Genomic DNA, 24705 nt, shown 5'->3' with positions numbered 1-24705 from the left:
CTGAGCTCCTCATGTTTGTTTGATTAAATTATCCTCAAAGCTCCTTTCTCCATTCCTGTGGTGAGAAAGTTACAATCCCAGGTTGGGATTTAGGACACAGAGAGATTGAAACTTGCCCAACATCACACAGGAAGTCTGGGGCAGAGCCAGTAAATGACCCCAGATCTCCTTAACCATAGACCATCCTTCCTCTTGCGCTAGAACATTTCCAACATTGGTTAAAACCCTCCCCCATGCCCCTCTATGGGTTATTAATGCCGTTTCTAACTGAATGTCAGTCAGCACCATGAAGTATTCATTGTTGAATTAATAAATCACACGTCTAAGGGAGAGCTTTACATTTTTTGTACAGAATACAATATGGCCCAAACGCATATCATCCAGGAAATATTGAGCTGGCTGTAGGAGATGGCCTGGCAAGAGAAGAATTAGATTACAAGAATGAGAAGCAGTAGGAAGGTTAGTAAATGCATTAGTATAGTTGACAAGAGTTAGGGTAAGAAGGAGAAGTAAAGACTAGCTCTCCATATACATATGGCTAATTGTGGACAACTGATTGAACATGGAGGGCACAAGGACAAAAAGTGAAAGTTTAAAAGAAATTTCTTTAATATAAATAGTATTTTCTATCACTGCCATTTCCTGATTCAGCATTATTGCTGCACATAATCTGAGGAGAAAAATCACACAAGATCGGCTCTTTGTGGAATGAAGATAAACCTGATCTCAACTGAGACCGTGAACTCTTCAGGGCAGGCACTGTCTCCTGTTGTGCTGGTGCAGTACCCACAATGAGGCCCCCATCTGCCGGGGGCCTGCTGGCACCACTGCCACAATGACAAATAAGCCTGTCTGTAACACAGGACAGGTGTTGGGTGGCAGGAGAGAGAAATGGTTGTTCCATATTCAGCCTGCCAGGGAATTCATTATTTTTATCCAAGAACCAGAGAAGCAACTGGCACTGGGAAAAGACCTTATGGCACACAATAATATTTGGAAAACATTTTTTAAAACCCCCTGGAATAGAGGAATAAACACCAAGGCTTTCCATTTAATAAGCTCTGCTAAATGATCAATAGATTGGCTTCAGATTTCCAAACATTGCTATGTAACATCAGAGAAGTTTTTCCTGATTAAAAAAAAGATCAAATACATTCAGGGCTCATATTCAAATGACACGCAGTGCAGTGAGGCATTAGTATTCTATTTAACAATGAATTTTAACGTCATGGTTAATGAGAACTAAAAAGGAGCACTTCACTTATATTTAGAAATAGCAATGCTCTTTGTACAGAGGCTCATCGTTATTATTCATAATCACGTTTATAACAGTTGTGCCTAGTGACCAGCTAAAAACACGGCCGCTTTGTGCCAAGCACTGTTACAATCTGTGTAAGGATCAAACAGTCCCTGCCCCAGAAATCTTACAAGCTAATAGCTAAGACAGACATAAGATGAAGGGACAGGAATATAACACACAACCAGATGGAATAATGTGATAGTGGCAAATGTGATGTTAGTTGCATTTCTGGTGTGTGTGTGTGTCCATTGAACTTTTGAGAGCTATTATTACATATATAGCACCAGGGCTGGCTCCAGGGTTTTTGCCGCCCCAAGCGACCAAAAAAAAAAAAGCTGTGATCTCAGTCGGCGGCAGCTCCACCACGTCGCTTTCTTCTTCGACGGCAATTCGGCAGCAGGTCCTTCTCTCCGAGAGGGACCCGCTGCTGAATTGCCACCAAAGAGCCCGACTTGCTGCCCCTTCCTCTTGGCCGCCTCAAGCACCTGCTTGCTGAGCTGGTGCCTGGAGCCGGCCCTGTATAGCACCAACATTCTGCTCGGTGGCCTTACAGATACTAAATAAGACAGGTCCCTGCCCTGAAGTGAGCACAATCCTGCTGACTACAGTGCTTACTACTGTGAGTAGTCTCCCTGGGTATGTCTACACTGGAATAAAAGACCTGCGATGTGGCCGGCCTGGGTCAGCTGACTCAGGCTGTCAGGGCTTGGGCTGTGGGGGTAACAATTGCTGTGTAGACATTTGGGCTCAGAGCCCAGGCTTTTCAAGCCTCCCCTTTTGCGGGCTCCTAGAGCTCGGGCTCTATACAGCAATTTTACAGCCCCACAGCCCAAGTCAGCTGACCCAGATCAGCTGTGGGTGTTTAACTGCTGTGTAGCCCATGAGTTCAGTAGCCTGCGCATAGTAGTAAGCACCATGCACTCAATACTAAGTGTTTTCAGGATCAGGTCCCAAATTAATACTCGTACCAGACTAAAGTGGCTGCTTTGAGACTATTCAAGTCCCACTTTCAAGATTACTACTTTACTTTAGGCACGTGTTTTGATTAGTTTGTGATTATCGGGAAGTCGCCTGCCCCACTCCTAGTTGTGAAGGGTGGCCCCTTCAGAGCCAGAGGTCTGGTGATTACAGGGAGAGGGTGTGGTAGCTTCCCCCGCTCATACACAAAACTGGCGATGGAAGTGAATAGCATAGGCTGGCAGTAGGAAGGCTGGAAGTGTGTGGCACACCGTGAGTGAGCAGTAGGGACGATATCATGGCCCTCACACTGAGCACTCTCTGAAAAACCCTGGTCAGTGCTGTTATCATGATACTCCCCTGGGTAATAAACACAGGCTAAAAGTTTTTCTATTCTATTGGAAGTGGTTTCCCTGTCTGCACACACGCTAATTATGGGTGCTCCCTTTGTGTACGTGGTCCAAACTGAAGGCTCTATTTTTAGTACGATCAGTTATTCCGTAAGCAATGGCTGTATGAGCTACCGCACTATTTTCAAAACCATCAATTTTTCCTTTGAAGCTGCAGTCTGCTCCCTTCCACACAGCCAAACCTGTGGCTGCCATTCTCTGAGAGCCACTCATATAGCTGTTATCATCTGTGAAGTGTGCTTAACCTCCACTGAACAGGGGAACAAGAGATCCAAGCCCACTCTTGAACAAAGGTTTCGTGTGTTGTAGCTCATGATGCTGCAACCAAGCCATGAGGACAGTGCAAATTATTCTGCGTTAGGAATACACAGTGGGTTTCATTTAATTAGTAAAAAACCAAGGCATTCGGCTTTTTACACTGTTGCATTAGGATTTGCTAAACTGAGATCCACATTAATACATTGTATCAATATGTGAGAAGACATAGAACAAATCTCACTGCCAGCTAGTGAAAAAGGTCTGTTAGTGACATGAGGAATCCTCAAAAATCAGATTTGATTTACCACATGGATTCTGTTGGAATGAAAGGTTATGACTCAATTGAATCTTGTTGCAAATGGATTTGCAGCGAATTTCTCTCTCTTTTTTTTTTAATTTTGAGCATTAATTTCCAAATGAATAAATTTTTCCATATTACACAAGCGTGTTTTTTTACAACTGTTAAACAAGCATTGTGCACATTTGCGATTTACTACAAGATCCAACCAAACCAAATACTTTCAATCTGGCAGGAATCAGCTACAAGTCAAGCATGGCTGTTGCACTGCTCCATGAGCAGCTTGGTCAAGAGACTGACTCAGACAACTGCTCTGACTGACATGTTGGAGGGTGCGGGAAGTCAAGGTGCCACCCACTCCCACTCTCATCTGTCCACCTGCAGGGGGGCTGGCCCTGTGGATCTATGTGCTTCCCTTCCTGTGATGAGAGCAGTAGTAAGTGTCATTGTAGGAAGCGGGCACCTTGAGGCGGTGTGTAGCATGGGCCACACAAATAATGAATATTTAAACAGTTGTACAAACAATTCATGGAAAACCCTGTCAATCTGGGAGGTAACAATAAAAATGGTAGAAGAGAACCAAACACAAACTACAAATTCCTCTATGAGCTGTTGATGAAAAGTAGCCAACCACAGGGGGCCCAAACAAAGGGTTTTGCTTCACTTACACCCTGTTGTGGCGTGGGGTGTGTGTAGATGGAGCAGCCGTTCAGGAACTCTCCAATTATGTAAGGTACCTCTATGCCGCCCCCACTACTGTAGTATGTAAGCACTTCGCAATCTTTAATGCATTTATGCTCCAAACACACCTGTGGAGGTAGGGAAACACTATTAGCCCTGTTTTACTGATTGGGAACAGAAAGATAGGTGAGCTCTTGACCCTATTTAAGTCAACGAGTTTTGCACTGACTTCAATGGGGCCATGATTTTGCCCTAAATAACTTGCCCAAGGTAATAGCCTGGGCAGAGCAGGAATTGAACCCAGGTATCTGGCTGGCACCTTAATGAGTGGACCTTTCTTTCTCTCCATATGTGCTTGCTTTCCTCCAGGTACAGGACTATTAGAGGTCATGACAATGCAGGGGAAGGGGCTGTGGCACAATCCAAACCCAATTAAAATAATAAATCCCAACCTCTGGTAGAACAATGGAAGAAATGTTAAGACTATCCCTAAACCTCCAGAGCACAATGGGACAATGAGTAATGGACAGAATGAGTTTTAAAGAAAAAGTCTTGCGAGAGGAACTTGATTTTTCCTCCCATAGAAGTACAAAGTTAGTGGAAAATGGGACATGCACTAACTGCAGGGCCGGTGCAACCATTTAGGCAACCTAGGCGTTAGCCTAGGGTGCTAGGATTTGGGGGGTGGCATTTTCTTCGGCAGTGACCGCGGTGGCTGGATCTTCGGCCGCCCCAGTCGCCTAGGGCGCGAAACATCCTTGCACCGGACCTGACTAACTGTAGTATATTTGAACCAAGATTTTCAATGTGCCTTGAGTTTTGGTGCCTAACTTGAGGCACTTTAAAAACTCCTCATTTTCAGAAAGTGCTGATCCACTGCTCTCTGAAAATCAGACCTCTTTAAGATGGCTTAAGTTGGGCACCCAAATAATTGATGCACATCAAAAATCACTAGTCACGTTTGAAAATCTTGGCCTTGGATTTGAATACAACATGCGATTTTTGGATACTAATGCAAACAGGCTTGGATACAGACACTGTCACATGGCCAGAAACTAACCAAAAGCCCATAAACAAAAGGAAAATAGCAAGTTATAAGCAGGTGCCAGGCTGATATGACTTTTCTGATTTTAACATATTCATTACTAATCCATTACTAGAATGGCTAGTGATGTTTGCAGATGATACTAACACGGGGGGAACTGTGAACAACAGAAAGCTAGAGAAATTATACTAAAGGAACCTACAGAAATTAGAAACCTGGGCAGAAAACAAACAAAAATCCAGTTCAGTCTGATGAAAAATAAGTTAAAAGTATCTGGGGGAAAGTCTTCCCAAACACATGTTATTTGTCTGCATGAGTGTTTGCTAGGTGCTTTCATTTATACGAATATGGGTGTTTGTGCGTGAACACATATTCACATGCCAATGCACATGCCTGCTGGAAGTCATTGCGTGGCCTCCCAAATAGCCTCCTGTGCCCTGGCTTCTGGAGCTCCTGTCTGAGCCTTTAAGGGGCTCTACCAAAAGGATTACAACTAAGAAGGCTACCAGAGCCCTCTGATTCTTTGCCAGCATGCTCAGAATCAGCAGTGGGGACAGAAGAAACTAAAGTCCCTGCCTAGGGTGATTTGAATAAGCAGGTCACTGGAGTAGAGCTGGACAAAGGTTTTCAGATGAATAGTTTATCCACCAAAAATAGCAGTTTCAGCCAACCCAACAGTATTACTGAACTCACCAAATAGGTTCTGCTAATTTTTTTTGGAAGTGGAGGATTTAGGTGTCATTCACAAAATGGCCAGAAGTGGAGGGGCCACCCAGTGTACAATTTTTAGCCCAGTAGTTAGGGCACTTCCCAGGGACATGGGGGATGCAGGTTCAATTGCCCCTGTCTGACATGGGGCATGTTGCCAGAGAGTGCCCTAGGCTATGGTATAATCTAGTATGGGTCTTTCTCAGGGTCTTCTGTTGAGGCAGTTTCACTTTGTATAAATACTTACATAGTCATTGGGCACAGAGAAAATGAGAGTTCAGGTTTGGAAGCTGGCAGAGAGACAGTGTGGCTGGGCGAAGTCCCTGCTGAATTCCAGCTTCCCCCAAAGGGAATATTTGCACTGCTCTGAGACGAGTTGCATGGATCAGGCAGCTCCAGCACTGAAATGACCAGCATCCAGAGAGAGGGAGAGAGAAGTCTCACCCTGCACCAGCTCCAAAAAGCCAGCCAAGGCCCCAGGATGATTCCAGACCAAGGAACCAAGCTGGGGGTCTGGATAGAACCCAGTCTCACTCAGGAGCGAAGAAAAAGTAAGTAGTTTAAGCCAGTCAATACCACAGCACTTCAACACTATATCTCAGGACATGTAACTTCAGTTGTGCCAGCAGCCTTGGGAAGGTGCAGTAGGAAGGTCGGGTTTGGAAGTGTCTGACTGTTAGGAAATGAGGAATTAGCTTATTTATAAATGTTTATTAATTGACCTTAACCCTTTCCCAGATCTTATTTTTCTGTTCCCAGTAAAGTCCTGCGTCTATTATACAGTTGTTATTGGTGTGTCATTCCTTTGCTGGGGTTGTTTTATTTACTTTAGTATCATCTGGGCTTTACGGTCCTTGCCAGCTGGTATTAGTGTTGTTGATTTTCTTCAGGGGAAGCACCTTATATATCTGTCATAGTAAGAAGTTGTTTGAGAGGAGGCACTAGGCACGAAGAAAAAAGAACTCAAGACCCGACCCATGCGAGGAGAGGGGTGATCTCTGTTATGTTCACAGCACACACACAGAAGTTGGATGAAAACATAAAATACCCTTGCTGGAAGATTGAAATGTAACACTACTGTATTTCTAGGAATTCAGAGTGATAACACACAAAAACCCCAAAACAGAAAGAGAAAAAACAGACTGCTCTCTGCTCTCTGTGGCAGCAAGGTACAACTCACCCCATTCCCCCTTATTTTCAGATGTCTCTTTCCAGGCTGGCTGTCTGCTAACTGATTCAGATGACCCAAGTCACATGGCTTCCCTCAGAGTCCCCTAGTCTGCAAGCTAGACCAGGAAATCCCTCACACAAAAGGCAGGAGGGATCTCGTATTCTTTTTGTCCCAGGGGCTGCTGATAGCGTTGCTGCAACTCTCCATTGTTCCCAACTACCTGCAGATCTTGGATGTGAGGTTCTGATGTTGGCTTTATTTCTTCTGTGCATTGCTGAATGGAGGTCATCATGGCAGCGGGCAGATCACTTTCACTGCCACCCTGTTGTGACATCTCAGGCTTCTGTGGAAGCTTCTGTTGAGAGTTAGGTTGTTGCTGGGCAAGGCCAGGACTCTTGGACATCAGTTCCGCCTGCTGCCCTTCATTCTTCACTTCTATAGAAAGAGTTTCAACATTTCTGTTGTCATAGGGGTGATGTCCTTCTGTAACAGCAATGGACAGAGTGCTGTTCATTTCTGGAGCTGGGGGAGGAGCAGAAGCAGGAGGAGGAGTGAAGGAATCCTTATTAGACATTGAGTTGCGCACCATTTTTTCTGCTTGCTCTGAAACCCGCTCCAGGCTATTGTTGTGAGCGTGCAGATTACTGCTGGAATTTAGCGGGAGATCTTGGTTGGATGCCCGCCCCACATTTCCATGAACACTACCGTTTCCTATAGGTAACTGCTGTGTATCATAGCCTGGGTTCTGTTGCTGTAGTTCTGATTTCTGAAGTGAATAGCTACCTGGTAATACAAAGTGATAGTTCGTTATTTTAACCAATTTCCAATGCACTCAAACTGCTCCAAATATGGGTAATATCAGGGAGAAAAGGGAGGAGGGCTTAAGCCACACCTCAGGGGAAGCACTATGTGAACTGTGTATGTTTGAGTGTGAGGGTTATGAATGTTTTAAAATTAGTGGGGGTCTTGAACAAAATCAATACAAAATTGATATGATCAGCAGTAAGCAGGAAGGAGAAGACAGGAACATAGGAGAAGGGATGCTTAAGCAACAAAAAATTGTCTCAATACACTTTGTGCACATTCCAGTACAAGAATATGGAGCACTGCAGCCAGAGGATAAGGTGGGGTAGAGTTATCACATCTAAGGTCGGCTGACCTAGGAACTCCCCCACCTCATACATGTCACACAGCCAGGTGTATAAGCCTACAGTCCATGCATGGGTCACCCACAGAGGTCACAGAAGGGCTGTTGCCATTTGGGACTGTCAGAGACTGTGGTGAATGATGATAGAAAATGGGAGATGAGTAGATTCATTAAGTGCTCCTGGTACTGGAGATACGGAAATATTATTGCGTGGGATGCGTTTACCTGCCAGTGCACTTTCCCATCACAGAACCCTGGCCAGGGATGCCAGGGGTAAGCTGGGGGGAATGTGCAAAAGTGGCAGTTTTCCCTAGGCATGTAGGGTCACAGGGCCACTCACTGACATGTGGCCTGGCCCCGCCTCCATCATAATGGAGGGGCAACTGGGCGAAACCTGAATGTCATTGTGCAATTCTGCATGCCCGGTTGCAAAGCCCAGAATGAGGAGCTGAGGATAGTCCCATGGGACAGGAGCGACTGCTGCTGGATGAGCGTGGTGTGGGCTTATGATGCTATATGATTGAAACATGACCATTTACATCATTAATATTGCCACTGCTAGACAACTGCAACAAATCTTGAACAAAGTATATGACATAAGGTGTCAATGGAAAAGTTATGATTTGCTGAATATGATTATCCTGTTTGTATGCATGTATCGTCTTTGTATCAAATGTGGTTGCTCATGGGGTAACACCCACAAGGTAATTTACATCCAGTCCAGCCCGAACATCGTGAATGAACTATTCAAGCTGATGGCCCATCAAAGAATAGTTAGCTTTCAGAATGGGTCACAGAAGAAGCTTGTTCCCGACCGGTGAGCCTTCCTATGGACGCTTTACCATAATGTTACGCCTGGTCCAAAGTATTTTTAAAAAATCTCCGGACGGACGGCGTAGCAGAGACTCAGCACGCTGCTGCGTGACAAGAGTAACAGAAAGCCAAAGAATCAAATGGACACTCATGGAGGGAGGGGGGACTGAGGACGCAAGGTATCCCACAGTTCCTGCAGTCTCCGAAAAGCATTTGCATTCTTGGCTGATCTCCCAATACCTGTACGGTCAAACACATTGTCCGTGGCGGTTCAGGGCATAGCTCGTCAATGTACCCCCCTCCCCCACCCCCAGAAGGAAAAGGAAAAGAAATCGTCTCTTGACTCTTAAATGTCACCCTATGTGTACTGAATGCTGCTGGTAGACACGATGCTGCGGCACTGTACTGTAGCATCCTCTCCCCCCGCTCCCGCCTCATGGTGCAATAAGACTGATATCCGTCGTCATCATCATCAGCCTTGCTGTAGATGGTGTAGTGCAATACGACTGGTACCCGTCCTCATCATCAGCCCATAAGTAGACGGCCTGCTAACCGTCTTCATCATAGCAACAGGGGGCTGAGCTCCATCATCCCCCGCCCTTCATGTGTAAAGAAAAAATTCTGTACTGCCTGGACTGTCATAGCAGCAGGATGCTGCTTTCTTCTCCCACCACACTGCTTAATGTCCTGTCTGGACAATCATAGCAGCTGGAGGCTGCCTTCCCCTCATTTCATTTCAGTAACAAGTCACTGTTTCTTATTCCTGCATTCTTTATTACTTCAGTACACAAATCAGGGGACACTGCAACGGTAGCCCGGGAAGGCTGGGGGAGGAGGGAAGCAACAGGTGGGGTTGTTGCAGGAGCACCCCCTGTGAATGGCATGCAGCTCATCATTCCTGCATAATCTGACATGGAGCGGCTGTGCTCTCTGGTTCTCTGAAACACTGGATCTCTACTACACTAGCCCCATCTTCTATGCAGGAATTATTCTATTTTTAGATACCATAAAGGAGGGATTGACTCGGGGAGTCATTCCCAGTTTTGTCTTTTGCGCCCCCGGATGATCTCGGCCAGAGGCATCTATGACAGCAGCAGAAGGTATAATGCAATACGGCTGGTAACCATCATCACCTTGCCAATTTACAATGGCATGGTAGATGGTACAATATGGCTGATAACCATCTGTGCTGTCATGCAAAAGCAAATGACTGCTGCTGTGTAGCGCTGCTGAATCGCCTCTGTCCACGGCATCTAGTACACATACGGTGACAGTGACAAAAGGCAAAACAGGCTCCATGGTTGCCACGCTATGGCATCTGCCAGGGTAATCCAGGGAAAAAGGGCATGAAGTGATTGTCTGCCGTTGCTTTCCAGGAGGAAGGAATGAGTGACTACATGTACCCAGAACCACCCGCGACAATGAAATTTGCACCATCAGACACTGGGATCTCAACCCGGAATTCCAAGGGTCGGGGGACACTGCGATGGGGTGGAACAGGGGAAGAGTTTATGCTTTCCGGATTGCCTGCAGCAGGAGTGCGCACATGCTCTTGTTCACAGACACAGACTAGACTGTGTTCATTGTTCGCAAAAATGTATCTTTGCAAGGAATTCACTCCCTTTTTCCCATCACACAGCTTCGACTGTCTCCAGACCTGCCACAGCATCCCCCTCACAGAGGCTGGCAAAGATTAGGCGGCGAAAGAAAAAGACACGGGACGAGCCGTTCGGTGAACTTATGGGCTGCTCCCGAGACGAGGCGGACCAGCAGAGCCAGTGGAGGGAGACCCTCTCTCTGTACCAGCGCTCACACAGCGAACGGGAGGAGAGGTGGCGTGAGGAAGACAAGCAGGTGACTCAAACGCTGCTTGGACTAATGAGGGAGCAAACGGACACGCTCTGGTGCCTTGTGCATGTTCTGCAGGACCGCAGGCAGGAGGACAGAGCCCCCCTGCAGTGTATCTTCAACTGCCCTCCCCCGCCACAGAGTCCCATAGCCCCCTCACCCAAAATAACCAGAAGGAGGGGCGCCAGGGGCCGTGAAAACTGTCACTGCACCCCAGCAGAGTGCTCAAGTACCCAAAAGCTCTCATACCCTAAATTTTGAGAAGTCCTTTCCTTCCCACCTCACCCAAGCCCCCGTCCCAGTTTCATCCCCTAACTGTCTAGTTGATAATAAAAAATACTTTTCTGTTAATTACTGTTTCCGTCATGTTCTTTTAGAGGAGACTGTGTTTGAAGGGGGGGAAGGGGGTTGGTAATTGGACAGGACAATCACCTTTACCAGGGTACAGACACGGGGGCAGGATCAGCAGCAGGTCACACACACAGTGCAGTCAGTAGGCACCCTGGTCGGTATGGGAGGTGGTTTGCAGGTTCTGTGTGGGTGGGGGAGGTACGTGACTTTGTAACGGGGGAGAGGGGTTACAGATCTCATGCAATGGTCCCTGTCCTGGACCACAGAGCCACGCAGCAGAGGAATCTGGATCCGTCCTCCCCCGCCACAAGGCCACATAGCCCCCGCACACAGAGTCCCAAAAAGGAGGGATGGCAGGCTCCGCTGAAACAACCAGTCCGGCACTGCAGACCGCTCTGGGAGCAGGAGCCTGTCATTCCTCGAGTTTAGAGGTGGTCTTTACATCACCACACACCCTACCCAGCACAGTCCGCATCCCAGTTTCAACCCTGTAACGCAAAGTCATCAATAAAGAAACCTTTGTAAAGTTACAGTGGAACATGTATTTTATTTTTAAACGTGTGTTGGAAGTGGGGGAAGCGGGGTGAACGGGGTATGTAACTGCAGAGGATAGTCAACAGTAACTTGGTAAAGAAACAGGGGCAGGTTCAGCTTCTCTGTAAAGAAACTGAACAGTCACAGGTCACGCTGCTTGCTTGTACTTGAAGAGTTCCTTGTCGCTGTGCAAGGCGCCTGCATAGGGCTTCACGAGCCAGGGCATTAGCGGGTAGGCTGAGTCCCCGACGATCACTATAGGCATCTGCACATCCCCAAGAGTTATTTTGTGGTCCGGGAAGAAACTACCTTCCTGCAGGCGTCTAAACAGACCAAAGTTCCTGAAAACACGCGCGTCATGAACTTTGCCTGGCCAGCCGATGTTGGTAAAACGTCCCCCATGGTCCACCAGTGCTCGCAGCACCATTGAAAAGTAGCCCTATTTCTCAGCAGCTGACTGTGGAAGAGGTGGACGATAAGGTGCGAGGAGTTGACAACTGCCATAACTGCAGCGGGCTCCGTGCTCGCAGTGCTGTGGCGCCCGCGTTGTCACTGAGCAGAAAAGTGCACGAACAGATTGCCCGCAGGCGCTTTCAGGGAGGGAGGTCGTGATTGACGGTTCAATGATGACAGTTACCCAAAACCACCCTCGACACAGTTTTCCCCGCAGCAGGCATTGGGGGCTATACCCAGAATTCCAATGGGCAGCGGGGAGTGCGGGGACTGTGGGATAGCTTCCCACAGTGCACCGCTTCCAAAGTCGACGCTGGCCCCGTTACTGTGGACTCACACAGTCGAATTAGTGTATTTAGTGTGGATACACAAATTCAACTTCATAACGTCGATTCCACAAATTCGACTTAAGTTGATTCGAAATAGTCTTGTAGTGTAGACATACCCTAAGACTGAGAGCATTCCCTTCACATAGGAAAAGGTATAAAAGACCATGGAAGCATCTCTATTTTGCCTCTTTCCTACTCTGATCTCTGGACTATGGACTTACACTAAAAGGAGCATTCCAATCAACGGACTGAGGATCTAAGTTGTCTCTAAGCTACGCGTCTGCACGGCTGCCTATTGAGCTCCGCGCAGGGACTCAGGGTTGCATCGGGGAGAGGCACCTGTCCCCTGGCCCCAACATGGACCTGCTGCAGTGGGGAGAGGCACCCCTGCCTGCTGGCCCCAGCAGGGACCTGCCGCGGTGGGGAGAGGTGCCCCTCCCCTCCAGCCCCAACATGGACCTGCCCCAGACTTGCCGTGGCCAGGGGAGTGGAGCCCCTCCCTCTGCCCGGCCTGGCCCAGGCCAGCCAGAGCTGCGGGGGAGTGAAGCCCCTCCCTCGGCCTGGCCCAGGCCCACTGGAGCTGCAGAGGAGAGGAGCCCCTCCCCAGGCCCAGCCCAGCCCCGCTGGAGTTGCCGTGGCCGGAGAGAGGTGCCTCGCTCCCAGCTGCTGTGGTGAGAGAGGGCTGGGGGGAATCCTCGCTCTCCCCACCACAACCCCAGGGCAGCCTGCACCCCAAACCTCTCATTCCCGGCCCCACCGCAGAGCCTGCACCCTTCTGCACTGCAACCTTCTGCCCCAGCCTCGAGCCCCCTCCCACCCCAGAGCCTGCACCCCCAGCCAAAGTCCTTACCCCCCCACGCTGTACCCCAACCCTCTGCCCCAGCCCTGAGCCCCCTTCCACACTCCAAACCCCTCGGCCCCACCCCCACGACATGAATACTGTTATATGCACCAATATGAAGGTGGTAAGTCACACATCACCTCCGTATTGGTGCACATAACAAAATTCATTCCGCACATGGATATAAAAAATTAGAGGGAACACTCCTGAGGACCTTCCAGTCTTTTGGAAGTTACCAGAGACTATGCAAGCCAGCAGTTTATTCCATCACTGCTTCAAACCTGATAAAAGAACTCTGCAATGATTGTATGTATTTGATTTCCTTAACCATTTTAACTCTCGCTCCTCTTTCTTTTCCCTTATAAATAAATCTTTAGATATTAGATACTAAAGGATTAGTAACAGTGTGATTATTGGGTAAGATCTGAGTTACATATTGACTTGGCTGTGTGGCTGATCTCTTGGGATTAGAAGAACCCTTTGTTTGATTAAATTGGTTTTAAATAATCACTCATCATAAAGTCCAGTGTCTGGGTGGTGAAATGAGTGCTAAGGAGACTGCATTTCTGACTTCTTGTTAAGTTAACCAGTGTGGTGAGACAGGAATTTACTTTTGTTACTGGCTTGGTATAACTTATGGAAGAATAACCACCAGTTTGGAAAAACGAGGAGTACTTGTGGCACCTTAGAGACTAACAAATTATTTGGGCGTAAGCTTTCGTGGGCTAAAACCCACTTCATCAGATGCAGTTTGGAGTGAGTTCCCTATTTCTCAGCAGTTCATCTTGAATTTGGCATCCTAAGCTGTGACCTACGGAGGCACAGTGACAGGGCTCTCTTTCCAGTTCTCTCCACCTCCCCTCAGCAGTAATTTTTTTGGAAGGGCTGGGGTGTGTGTGGGGGGGGAAGGACTCGGTTTCAGCTTTTGCCCAGGTTCCCACAAGGCTCTGACTTTGGCACTCGGGTTGTTTAACAAGTCAGACAAATACTTGGCAACACTGTTTGTAACTGGAACCACGTGTGGATGTGCCTGTGCAATTATTTATGGGAGCAGGACAAGAAAACATAGTTTAGTATTAGTGCTGTGACAATGTCTATGGGCACCGTCAAGGATCGCTGTGCTGACGCTATACAAACACCACACAAAGAGAGTTCAGGCCTTGAAGAGTTTATGATCTAAGTAACAGACTACAATCTAAACTATTGTATGTAAAAACCACTAGGCACTAAATCTGCCTTTTTCGCTTTCTCTCTCAGTGTCAGTGAGGAAGAAAACTAGCCTCTTAAAACAGGATCCATGTTAAGTGGCCAAATAGGATACTATTTCTTGTACAAAATTGGAGAAGAAAAGGCCTGTTGATCTCTAGCTCTAATCTTCCTCTCCCTGAAAAATTAAATGGCCAATGATACACCTACCACTGGTAATCTGATATGATGAAAAAAATCCATATAATACAAATGACCAGTCACAAAGCTTAAGTACCTACTATAGAATATATTGGATAGCTCTATAAGAGCTTAAGGAATGATCCGCAGACCTCAGTATGTACATAAAACCTATCAATGAAATTGATAACAAATAAGTAGATTAGTAAAACTGGTCATCTCATCACAGACAATGAAAACAGCCAACGAAAATCATGCATGGCTGGTTATCTGGCCACCTTTGAGCTTCTCTCTCCTTTTTAATTTAAAGAGAAAAAATGGAATACTTAATTAAATAATTCAAGTCACAGTTCAGGGCAATTGCATCTGTATTTCCCCTAATTTAAAAAAAAAACACACTAAAAGAACATGCATAAATGCTAACACCCATCAGTCTCATGGGGCCTCAGTAAAATCCTTCCAACCCTTCCCAGGAAGGATTGAGGGGCCCCCCTTGAACAGAAGAGCCTGTCCATGTAGTGGCTCTGAAAGAAGGCCCTGAGTCAGCCTATATTCAAGATATTTACCCCGAAGTCCTTTCTTTGTCCGTTGGTCTCTGGGGAATCCAGTTTGAACCAGTCTAGGCCAGCCTTTCCAGGTGGCAGTACCTTTCTGGAGACGTTACAACCTGAATGAATTTGCCCAATCACTCCCCACGGTTCTCAATGGAACCCAAAGATGCTGCAGGGGGTTGCAACATTGCTCACCTCTCCCCGCCCCCAGAGAGGTTACATACAGTCCCGGCCTACAATAATACACACATTTAACACCATAAGGTCTGTCACATTTTCCACACTCCATTAAGAATACTGTAGTGGCAAACACCTCAGCTACTTGGCCGCCCCTAACCTGATGTAGCTAATTGTGACGAGATTTTGAGACAAGGCTCAGCTCAAGTTCATTATGCTTGTTGCTAGCTCATATTTGAAATACCTCTCCATAGCTAAATCCGATGGCATCACCTAGTCCCATGCACTAAATCCCCTGACATCACCCAGTCCCACAAAACATTCATTTTCTAAAGTGCCTAAAGTCCTGATCCCCAAAAGACTTACGCACATAAGTGAACCTCTAAGTGTTTCCAGGGTCCTGCCCTAAGTGAGTATTAAAAATATATTGGACTCAATGGAAAATCCAAATTGCAGGGTTAAGTTTGGCCCAGTGCACTGAATTCCACTTTTCCAAGTCAACAATGCACAGACACAGAAAATACAGTATTACTATACAGGCCACAAATATATCTTTTAACTGATTAATTTAAATAAATGCTTACAGGTGATTTTTAACTTGAATCTAAATATATCTCAATAAGGACCCAGCAAAAACACATGTGCATAGCTTTAGGCACGTGAGTAGTCTCGCTGGATGAAATCCCAGCCCCACTGAAGGTGACCGCAATCCTCCCATTGACTCTAATGGAGCCAGGATTTTGCCCGTTGTCTTCAGTGACAACTCTCATTATGCATAAAGTTAAGCACATGTATATTTGCAGGATCAGGGCCAAAATCTTCACATGAGAGGCAGGAGCAACTTCAAAAGACTCATTATGGTTTTGAAACTGAATCATACAGAGTCTCTACTTCTCCATGATTTTTTTTTAAAGTTAAACTAATGAAAAATAAAAAATCATGAACACAAAGGCTACAGCAAGGGGTAGGGAATTCAGAGTGGAGACTGGCACACTTTCCTTACCTCATGCTGATGTGTGATTTCCCCACTCTTTCACACATCCATCTACACACACACGAGTAACTGAGGCGGATGACGTTTTTGCCTGAACTATACATTTCTTGGCTTTTGTCAAGGCAGGTCACGAACATGACATTACGATAGAATAGCATTCTATAATCCTACTCTACTTAATGTAACATTGTGAAGATTTATTTATTTAATATGTACATATTTCTTTGATTCTCTCACAGCGAATAGAGTGGTAGAAGCACACCAGTCATTCTGTATGGCTTTGGGGACTCTGAGAAGTGCTTTAACTCAATGGAAATACAAGCTTTGTGGAAACACTGGATAAGAAAGGAGCAGAAGCCCCATAGTTTCTGAATACCCTAAAACATCTAGGTGGATAGCACAATAATATTTAAGCATGAAAAATAGAGTGCAAAGATCATTTTGAAGTGTGAAATTAACAGATTCTTCACCTTCTGCCTGGAGAAAACTTTCAAGGTTTCCGAGAATAAAGAAAAGGACTCAAGCACTGGAGCCACCTCAGCTTTGCAAATGACACATCTTTGCTGAAGCTAAAGACCTTGAAGCAAACAGGAGGGAACTCAAGACTGAGGAATGCGGACGTCAGATCCTTTTGCAAAAGACCCAAATCCTATTCCTCACAAAGACAGAAGGAAAAAAAGATCACAGTGGGTAGGAAACAGTTAGAAGCTGTAAAGGAATATGTCTGTATAGTCCGCAAGATAGATAATATTCCAAACCAGGAAACCGTGAGGAGAAGAATCAAACCTAGATATGTGGAGTTTTTAGGAAACTGACAGGCTAATAAAAAACAGGGTCAGATAAGGGTCTGTGCAAGTCCAGAGTAATATTATTTTAAAAAGAGAACAAACAAGCTCTGTGTAAAACAAATAAAATAAAAGATAGATTGATGTGTGTACTGTCACCTTTGGCAGATAGAGAGCATAGTCATAGTAGAAACTAGTGGGATGACTGGGCAGTAACAAAAGGCAGGAACAGTCAATAGGGTCTGTTCAGTAGGGGAGAAACTTTGTATTGTAATAACAGCCAAACAAAGAAACACAGGCAAAAAAGAGTAACAAGAGATATACAAAATTAAAAAAAATCTCCATCAAGAGAAAATTAATTGTGATTAACCGTGATGTTAAACAATAAGAGAATACTATTTATTTAAATATTTGTGGATGTTTTCTACATTTTAAAATATATTGATTTCAGTTACAACACGGAATACAAAGTGTACAGTGCTCATGTTATATTTATTTTTATTACAAATATTTGCACTGTAAAAAAAAGAAATAGTATTTTTCAATTCACCTAATACAAGTACTATTGTGTAATCTCTTTATCATGAAAGTTGAACTTACAAATGTAGAATGATGATATAAAAATATTTTAAAATAAAACAATATAAAATTTTAGAGCCTACAAGTCCACTCAGTCCTACTTCTTGTTCAGCCAATTGCTCAAACAAACAAGTTTGTTTACATTTGCAAAGATAATGTCGCCCACTTCTTGTTTACAATGTCACCTGAAAGTGAGAACAGGCGTTGGCAAGACACTGTTGTAGCAGGTGTCGCAAGATAGTTACGTGCCAGATGTGCTAAAGATTCATATGTCCATGCTTGCATCACCATTCCAGAGGACTGCCTGGTCCCAGCTCCTGAAGCGAAGACTTGCAGGTGCCCAGGACTGCAGAGAAATCCTGGTTGTTACTCAGGGTGGCATAGCACAAGACCTGGTCTAAAAATGAGAATCATAGGATTCCACCTCAGCACAGGTGAAGGCAAGAGGCTTAACACCTGAGGTGGGTGCAGTCTGAGAGACCATTGAGGGCTCCAGGCCCTGTAACTGTGACAGAGTTTTGTAGCTTCTCATGTAAAAAAATGTCAAAGCTCTGTTGTGTTGTCTGAAACATATGGTTCTTAAGCCACATATTTAGTGAGTTGCTAGAGAAAGGTAAATCCCCCCAAGTTTGAAGTTTTCATCTGGAGAAGCATCCAGAAGTAACTAAACTCATTTCAAACTCTGCAACCTGTAAATTATACATATACAAAATGAACAGCCTATCACAGCTCCTGCTTCTGCCTCTGACTGAAATCAGGATATTCCGGGTCTGAGGAGAATGCGTGTTTTGTAAGACTTGCAGAAAGCATACTAAATTACCCACACTGAACTCACTTTAACCAAAAAAATTGTTCATATACTGAAAAGAGAAAGACATTAAGGGGCTGAAGGTGCCTAATTCTCATTGAAATCAGTGGGAGTTAGGGGCCTAAATACCTTTGAGAATCTGGGCCTAAAGGCCTGAATTTCAGAGGCATTGGCTGTTGAATACACGGAGATTCAGGACACCAGGGTGAGTAACTGACTAACCTTTATTCCTTTCTTGCTTAGAGCTTTCATGCTTCTCCCATAACCTTGTCTAAACAGTTTACTGACTATAAGCTTGTGGCCTTTCTAAACAGTCTAGGCAGCCACAGCTAATACTGCACCGATCACCCCGAGCTCCTATTGACTTAAATTGCTGCTATGGGTACTTAGCACCTCGGAAAGTCAGGCCATAAGACCTCATCTCCTTTGGGAATTTTACAGAGAATATTTTTAACACCCTGAGTGGGATTTTCACAAATGCTCAGTATTGTCCTAATTCTGTTCGCAGTAAAGTCAATGGGAATTTTAGCACTGACTTCCAGGGGAGCAATTAAGCCTATGTCAAGTGTAAGTTGTGTCCCTTTCCAAAGCAAAAATATGTGCTAGCCAGGAATAGATTTACACTTTACAACAATTCCGTAACAGGTACCTTTGGATGAATCTCTTCTTACATGAGATTTGACCCTCCTGCCAAACTCTATGAAGACAGAAAACCTCGAGGGGCAGGTACATGAGTACAAAAACATGATGTTGAACTTGCTTATGCATATAATGAGGCTGAAACTTAGGCAAGTTAAAGTAAAGGAAATACAAATTAAAAGACAGGAGACTGGTTATTTTAAATTACTGTCAAGTAAGATTTTTGTTTTTTATTAAATCAGTGACTTGGGGTAAAGAAAAAAAGAGCAAACAGGCCAGTTATACAATATTGTTTTTCAAGATGCACATGGTAAAAGACTGAACAAAGTTTAGTAGTAGCAAATGCTGTACAATAGAATTTCTTGTAATGTACATAGAGCTATATAAACTCCAGTCGGCTTAATCCAGAAAGTATTTCCACTTGAAGCAAGTGGAATTACTCAGTAAAGTTAGCTATGCGTAGATTTGTGCAAATAATTGACTTTTTCTGTTTGGCCACTGACCTGGAAAAAAAAAATCAGTTTGAGTTTACCCAAAACAACAAGTTTTCTAATTTTTCAATAAAATAAAACAAAAAATTTGTTGAGGATCAACAAAATATTTTGTTCAACCTGAAACAGAGTTTTATTTCAATTTTGAGGACGTTTAAATGGTTTTTAATTTTTTTTTAATTTAAAATGAGGGAAATTCTGAATTGAAATGTTTTTCCAAAAGAAAGTGAAAAAGTTTCATTTTACAAGTTCTGAAATGAAATGTTTAGACATTTCTGATTTTTCTCTTTTAGTTTTTTGACTGAAACAATTTGCAAATTGTTTTGGTAAACCCAAATCTGCATTTTATATGAGAAAAGCATTTGCATGAAAACATCTGCCCAGTTCTGCTTATAAGTGTTTGCAGGATTAGGTCCTCAGTCTTTACTTGATCAGATTCTGATACCCTTACACATTGCCTTCAATGGGACCACACATGGAGTAAGCTTCTAATCAGCATGAGTAAGCATATGCTAATCTAGCCCTCTATGGAAGGAGAGGAGTATATTACTTGAGTAAGAAGTGCAGAATTTTGCCCCTTGTGAATACGTCAAAAGGATGTTAGTCAGTAGACATGAGAAAATAGGTTGGGAGTGAATGAATAACCTAATGGTCGTGATCATAATTCTATTTTAACATTTTCTAAAACACCCATGATCACAGCATCTGAGTGATTGGCTGGAATTATTTTTTACATCTGAATCTTCTGCACGTATGATGAAAAATGAGGTATTGAGGTAAAGTATAGTGTAACCTAAGGCTAGCATACTGTGCTGTCATAAAGAGGTTTTCATTTGTGATGGTACATTTGAAAGATAAATGTATGGTTCAAAAGACAATCCCTTGGGAATTTAGCTAAAACATTAGTGTTGTTTAGAATGTTTGTACTTCGGCAATGATCCAAAGGCCATTGAAGTCACTGGAAAGGCCCATGTGTGTTTAGCTGAAAGAATATTTTTTAATGAGTACATAATAGAGTAAATCAAAGAAAGTAACCCAAGGCAATGGACCTTGAGGTTTTAAAAGACTATGGAATTTAAGCTTAAGAAACTGAGTGCAAAGATCAATGTCAAGACTGGAATTAACAGACACTATTTCACTAAACTAATTAAAAAAAATAAAGGACTGTAGGAGAACGACAGCTGCCTCTGAAGATAAAAGGAAACCTGTCTCTTTAAAGGTGCTTGCTTTTTCTGTACAGAACAGGCAGCCTTATAATCAGAGTAGCAGAGGGTCAGATTTAGGTTCAATACAGTATAATTCTATTGCAGTGACCATCCAAGAATATTTTGGCAAGCTTAAACGTATTTAAATTGCCCTAGCCAGTGGCTTCCAAAATGGCTATAGACAGTAAAGATAATTAAAGCATTGTGACGAGGAGAGGACAGTAAAATAAAGAGTAAAAGACAAAAAAAAAGAGAAGACAAGAAAATAATAATAAAAAAATTATTACAAACACAATGTTAAAGAGAGCACCAAACAATTTGAAGGCGGGAAGGATCACAAAAGAGAGAGAAATGAGGCAGGGTATAAGAGAGAGGAGCCCTACAAAAAGTGAAAGAAAATGAAACAAATTTAGATTAATAAATAAAAATCTAAGAAAAACATGTAGCTATGGAAAATAAAGAGAAATAGAGCTAGAAGGTGGAGGACATTTTCTGAATGAATTAAAATTAATCGAATAAGAGAAAATGTTTAGAATGAACTGCCTGCTTTTGAAAGCCGCATTTTAAACTGATCATCTCATTTTACATCAGACACATTGAGTGGAACAGGCTTATTAATTATCAATAATTTATGTAAGGGTGGAAGGCCTTTCATTATAGAAACAGGCCAATAATCAATGTTAGCAGTTCTGGACCCCACTCAGCAAAGTACTTAAGTACATGCGACTTTATGCACATGAGCAGACCCACTGACTTCAGTGAGACTACACGCTGAATCAGTGCCCTTCCTATTACTCTGACCCTACACTATATAAGCAAATGGGAATTTTACCAATGACCTCAATGGGAGAAATACTGCAGACAATAGAGACAACTATAAAGAAAAAGATCCAGCACTAAATTGCTGCTCTGACAGATTTCTCCTTGTGCTAATTACTGAAGAATTATTTTCCTCATATCAAGTCAATAATATATTTGTACTGTACCTTTATGTAAAGAGAATTAGCTTTTTAACTATCGTATGACTTCATCTCTAACTTCTAGCTTCATAAACCTAGTTTGTATGCTGTGTATTTTGTGTTAAGAAATCCATTGAGAGAGAGAGAGAGAGAGTGTGTGATATATTGTAGATAATAGAATCATAGGACTGGTCTTCTAGTCAGTCCCCTGCACTCAAGGCAGTACTAAGTATTCCATTCCTGACAGGTGTTTGTCTAACCTCCCTAGGCAATTTATTCCAGTGCTTAACTACCCTGATAGTTAGGAAGTTTTTCCTAACCTCCAACCTAAACGGCCCTCTCTGCAATTTAAGCCCATTGCTGCTTGTCCTATCCTCAGAGATGATGGTGAACAACTTTTCTCCCTCCTCCTTGAAACAACCTTTTATGTACTTGAAAACTGTTACGTCCCCTCTCAGTCTTCTCTTCTCCAGACTTAAAAAACTCCCACTTTTTTCAATCTTCCCTCATAGGTCATGTTTTCTAAACCTTTCATCATTTTTGGTGCTCTTCTCTGGTCTCTCTCCAATTTGTCCACATCTTTCCTGAAACGTGGCGCTCAGAACTGGACACAGTACTTTAGCTGAGGCCTAATCAGCGCAAAGTGGAACAACACTCTTCCTTACAAGGCTCCTGCTAATACATCCCAGAATGATGTTTGGGTTTTTTGCAACAGTGTTACACTGCTGACTCATATTTAGCTTGCGATTTGCTATGACCCCCACATCCCTTTCCACAGCACCTTCTACAACAGTGAAGGATTCCCCTTCCCTCCACCCTCAAAAAACAAAACAAAACAGGGGTTGCTGAGGGCTTGCAGCCTTGTGGCTGAGTTCACATGCATGTAGAGATGCTGTATATCCAGTGCTCTCTGGCCATGTAGCACTTGTCTTAAAAGGACCTCTTGTTACTAGAGGAAGTGGTTTTATGTAATAGAGCAATAACACTGGTGTTTTAGATGAGAAACAATTTAGCTCAAGGACATTATATTTAACAAGGGTTGTGAACAAGGTTACCGGAGTAAATACAAAATAATAGTAATTTCAAATAAATATTGTCTTCTAGATAAAGAGAAAATAGTTCACCAAAATATATCCCCATCATTGCAAATGAATTAGCTTTACAAGCTGAGCCACTCATAAAATACTGGCTAGAGACAACAGCATAGACAGTGGACTGTGACTGTAAATGAGATACTGTAGTACTGTATATTTCTGACATCTGGATTTGAGTGTTTTTAATGGCAGGCTTTGCCCAATATATACCACAGCTATCATTCTTTTCATCTACCCATTAATTAATTGATCTTTGTCAAAATGATAACATACCTGCAGCAGGATCAGCTACAGCTCATGCTATTCTGTTAGCTATTTCATTTCACCGACTAGGACAGACTTCGGAATGTAGGAAAGTTAGATTCAATTCCCACCATAATAGGCTTACCTTTATCAAAATCATAATGTATTTCTAGGGAGTACGATGAAAATTCCATTGGGCAGCTGTTCTAATCATTCCTTATAATTGAATTTTTTTGGTGCACCCACCAAAACAAAAAAACAGTAGATTCAAAGGTTCTCTGATTAAATATTTTAAAACAGAAAAATATTGAAGCATAACATGGCAAAGGAATTACCTAAAACATATCTAGGAAAGACATTTCCGTATGTCTGAACTTATAACTGTTGATATGAATTAGTGTTCCAGAGCATTATTTTTATCCTTATAGATGTGCTTCATTATTAACTTTTCACATGGCAACTGTTCCTGAAGTAAGCGTGCTTTGCAAAATGTAGACAGTGGAAACATAGGCTTACAATAATCTAGATTGTCAAAGATTATTGGGTTCATCTATTTAAATGATGTCTGCTAAGAAACTGACATAAACAATATATAGGCTCATCCTTACCATCTCCACATCAGATTCTTCTGTTCTAAAGACAGTGATTTCTCTCTCTTTTTTTTAATCAGTATTATATAAACTAGGACAGAGTAAACTAAAATTTATAATTTATAAACAATCTGGGGGGAAAAGTGACTAAATTATTAATGGCACTTTTGAAAAATGTGTTTGTTTCTTGTACAAAAATTAGTTGTTAGTCTTAATCATAGCGATGCCATAAATACGTTGGAAATCAGGCCTGAAAAAAACGCTTTTTTGAAAAGAAAAATTTCTGTAACTCAATCTTCAGTTGGAAAACCAAAACCAAACTGATCCTGAATGGTCTATTTAAACAAGTGCCAATTATTGAATAATTCTCTGACCTAAACAGAAAGTTATTGTATATAGAAAGAATTTTTTGTGCCTTAGTGTGCTTTATACCAGATGCCCTTTTAAATTGTTTTTAATTCTCTGTAGGCAGTAGATAACTAAACCTACAGAATGTAGTAATGGCAAAGAGGAAGCAATCATGTTAGCCACTTCTAGTTAAGAGTCATGGAAAAGGCATCTGTTATATATGAATTGCAGACTATAAGAACTTTGACAGTTCATAGACGAGACTTAATTTATTAAACTAAGTTTCTAATATAAACAGTAATTCGTTTCAGGCACTGACACTGAAGGTCTGGCTTATGTGAACAAAATAAAGCGAACTCTATCGCTCTCTTGAAAATAAGCACAGAAAGAAAATAATCAAATGTGTCACAGTAATAAACATCACTAATACGACCATGTCCCATGTACATGGGCAAAGTCACCATTTTCCCTTATAGGTTAAGTTCAAAGAGGCATTTGTCCATTAGCAAGCTGATCCATTGACTTCCCCGGTCTTTGAATCAGGCCCTGTGGCAATAGGGTAGTTATCGGCGTTACAATATAAAGCTGACATTATTGTAAAAATTCAATCCTCTGGATGTGCATTGTCCTTGAGATCAAGGATAGCTCTTGTCATTCATCCCGATAAAACTACAATTTGAAATCTTCAGAGTAACACTCATATGCAGAGGAC

The sequence above is a fragment of the Mauremys reevesii genome, linkage group 11 (genome assembly GCF_016161935.1).
Source record: "Mauremys reevesii isolate NIE-2019 linkage group 11, ASM1616193v1, whole genome shotgun sequence".
NCBI lineage: Eukaryota > Metazoa > Chordata > Testudines > Geoemydidae > Mauremys > Mauremys reevesii.
This window is presented reverse-complemented; position numbering follows the sequence as displayed.